Source organism: Aethalodelphis obliquidens, unplaced genomic scaffold (genome assembly GCF_003676395.1).
Source record: "Aethalodelphis obliquidens isolate GAN/ISIS:26980383/991018 unplaced genomic scaffold, ASM367639v1 scaffold39, whole genome shotgun sequence".
NCBI classification, from domain to species: Eukaryota; Metazoa; Chordata; class Mammalia; order Artiodactyla; family Delphinidae; genus Aethalodelphis; species Aethalodelphis obliquidens.
This window is the reverse complement of record NW_020837983.1, coordinates 19,349,729-19,353,132: the sequence shown is the minus strand read 5'-3', so window position 1 is coordinate 19,353,132 and position 3,404 is coordinate 19,349,729. Positions and strand designations below refer to the sequence as shown.

At 56.3% G+C, this 3,404-nt stretch overlaps 1 pseudogene; it reads right to left on the bottom strand.

The window, feature by feature from the left end:
• Positions 1 to 660: 660 nt before the first annotated feature.
• Positions 661 to 1,445, bottom strand: LOC113633291 (phosphoethanolamine/phosphocholine phosphatase-like; annotated as a pseudogene).
• Between the last annotated feature and the right edge of the window lie 1,959 nt (positions 1,446 to 3,404).

Genomic DNA, 3,404 nt, shown 5'->3' with positions numbered 1-3,404 from the left:
TGGCCAGACACGAGCCCCGGGACAGTGTGCTACCTCTTTCCACCAGCAGCAGGCGACTGTTCCCTCCAGCTTTTTTTCCTGTGGGGATGCTGACAGGGTGGGGGTTGTGGGCAAGGAGTGTAGTGTAGGGTCACAGCAGGTAAAGCAAGATCTAGACCTGGGACCGTCGGCAAGGAGCGCCACCTCTCTCCGCGGGGAGTCCGGTGCAGGGGAGGTCGGGGGTGGGACATTCTAGGGCCTGGGTCCCCTGGACAGAAGACTGGAGGAAGGAGGCCATGCAGCCCAAGGCAACAGTTAACCGCAACGCGGCGGGACATGTTCCTTCTCTACCCTGACAGGAAACCCCGTCCTCCCAGCTGGGAGGACAAGTTTTTTGGAAACACTGCTGCCTGCTCAGATATGCGTGCCACCCTGGTGGGGCCAGACTCCGGAATTCGCTTGCAGTGGAACTGAGGGAGGCAGCCGAGCTGGGTTAACTGCACAGATGGGGATAGCTCCCAACTCCCTCCTCCAGTCCCCAAATGGACCAACCTGGGATTCCGGGAAATCCCGGAGGGATATACCAAAACGAAAGGGAAAGGGAGTAATAAAATTAGCTTTCTCTTTCCCGACCCCCACCGCCCCACCCCCACCCCGCCCGGGCCCGGGCAGGCCACGTCCTCAGCACGTCCTCAGCACCTGCTGCAGGTGTAGGCGCACTTCGGTGGAGGTTTCCCAGGGCACCACCCTGGCGCGGAAGGAGCTGGTCTCGGCCTTCTGCGCCTCCTGCATAAGGCGGTGCATGGGGTAGCGGCAGCGCGGGAAGGCCACGTCGCCGCCTGCCAGCAGCCCCATGGGGCAGAAGTCGTTGGCGCCGTCGCTCCCGTAGAAAAGTCGCTCGAAGTGCACGCCGTCGTGGGCCCGCTCGCGCAGGTAGTCGCTGAGCACCTTGTGCTTGCACATGTTGTCGGGGCAGCGAGCGCAGCTGTGCGCGTGGAAGGGCCGCAGCGCCAGCAGCCCCCAAGGGTCGGGCGCCGACGGGTTGCTGAAGATGCGGCGGAACAGGCCGTGGTGGCCGGCGGCGCGCAGCGCACTCTCCATGTCAAAGGTGTTGGCGTCTGAGATGAGAATAACCTCAAAGCAGGCCCCCTGCTAGGCCACAAACTGCAGCAGCTCGTCCATGCCGGACGACAGGGGGATGGCCTCGTAGATGGCGCGCAGGTCCCGCGGCCGCACGCCCTACTCGCCCAGGTACTGGAAGACACGCTGCCTGTACTCGTTGTAGAAGCCCTCGCGCTAGGTGGCACGCAGGTTCTCAGGCAGCCGCTGGCCCGCCGCGGCGCGCGCACGACGGAGTCGTCGCTGTTTTCGTCCACGATAGTCTCGTCAAAGTCGAAGGTCAGGAGGAAGCGCGGCGCGCCCGGCTCAGCCATCCCGCTGTCCTCTACCAGCTTTGTCCTGAGCGATCAAATACTTTTGTGGACACCCAAAAGAGGCCCTCAGAGGAAAGGGGGACAGGACCTCTGAGCTGCTCCTGCAGGGTGGGGAGCTGCGGCTGCAGAGGTCTGTCCCGGCTGAGTTTGGAGTGTAGAGTGGGGAGAGGGCCTAGCTGAGGTATTTGGGCGCAGGATGGAGCAAGGGGTGCTTACAGGAATTGGAGGGGACGCTGTGTCTTATCCATCCCCGGATTTCTGGGCTCCGGCTGTCACGAGTCCCTCCAGTCCAGAGGGTCCGTGAATGATGTGCATCTGGGCCGTTCCCTCCACTTGCCCCCCATCCCCATGTTATGTATTTTTAACCACAATTTTAAAAATGAATGAAGCACTGATAATACATGTTACAACATGGATAAACATTGAAAACATTCTAAGTCAAAGAAGTCATACTGAAAAGGCCACTCATACCACAATCATCTTGTGTGCTTTAAATCCATAGCAGTTTTGAAAATGAGGGGATGGGACTTCCCTGGTGGTCCAGTGGTTAAGAATCTGCACTCCCAATGTAGGGGGCACAGGTTCGATCCTTGGTCGGGGAACTAAAATCCCGCGTGCACAGCATGGACAAAAAATAAAATAAAATAAACGTCATTGGGCTGGTTTGGGTCATAGCATTGTCCTTGAACCCATCAGAGCACCCATAGGATGGAACATGGGATTGGCTAGATGTGGATCGTATGCTCATCTTCAAGGTGGATGGAATGTAGCATCAGCCCTCTGGAACTGTTTGGACTGGAAACAGGTAAGAAGTTCCCAAAGGAAAGCTGAGGTTCTGGACTTTGGCATGAGAACAGAAGCTGGCTTGGGGAAAGCGGCAGATTCCACATCACTGACAGCCCACTGCACAGCTGTGGGGTCTGAAGGCCAAGAAAGGAAGTGGTTGATTTAGGGTCAGGAGCTGCAGCCACCCACCCAGTGCTCTTGCTCCCACAACAGCAAGAACCTCTTCCTCTTGCAAAAGGCACAGCCCTCATTGATGTCTCTGGTGGTGGGAGCCCAGGAGTCACACCTGCCCCCTGGCCACATTACTCACCCATCCCCCAAGAACAATATTGCTCATTTATCCAGTCTCCTCCCTCTTTTACAAAGAGCAGAGACTAAATGCTATGGTGGTTAGGAAATTCTTGCTCAATGAAGCAGTGGAAGGCTCAAGGATTATTCCATATCATAGAATCCATAATTGACAGCTTTCAGAGCCCACATGGGTGCACATGGCTCTCCAAGACCATGCAGCCTCAGTGTGCAACTGTCCATTGGGTGGCCCAGTTGCTCCCGTATCTTTGACACTTAATGAGTATGAAAATCAAAAGTTTGTTACAGCTGGAAGCCCAAAGGATTGCAAGGCCATGGTCTGCTGTATGGTTGTTGTGTCAGGGACACACTCAAATATTTAGATGGTTATTACCTCTCTTGGCAGGCTATGAGCCTGTGAGGGGGAGGCCCTTTTCTCAACCACATGGATGTTAGTAACTGAAACATCCCAAAGGGCTGTCTGTGCTGCCCAGGTAGCTGTTCAATTGCCCAGAAGCATGGTCAACTCAGTAATTGGCCACAGAGGCTTGACAGGGACCAGACTGGCCTGAGCTGGAGGACCACAGATGACTGCCTGGATGGTCAGAGGTCAAGGGCTGTCCTGAGACTTGATGTCTATTGATGTCCACTCAGATGGGACAAAGGATGCCTGCAGTCCCAGGAGGGCCTCACCAGCCCTCAGGAGGCAGCACCTGGGGGCTGGAAGGTCGCTGCACCAAGTTCTGTATAAATTCATAACATGACCATGGAATGACCTCAGTCAGGCCTGTGCTGGACCAGGGCTGCCCAGGCCAAGTGGGGCCAGCACTACTCTTTCCAGTTCAGATGGTAGGAGGAAACCCTGTGGACTTCTGAGGCCCTAACAACTGTTGACTGAGGTTGAGTTGGATCTGAAAC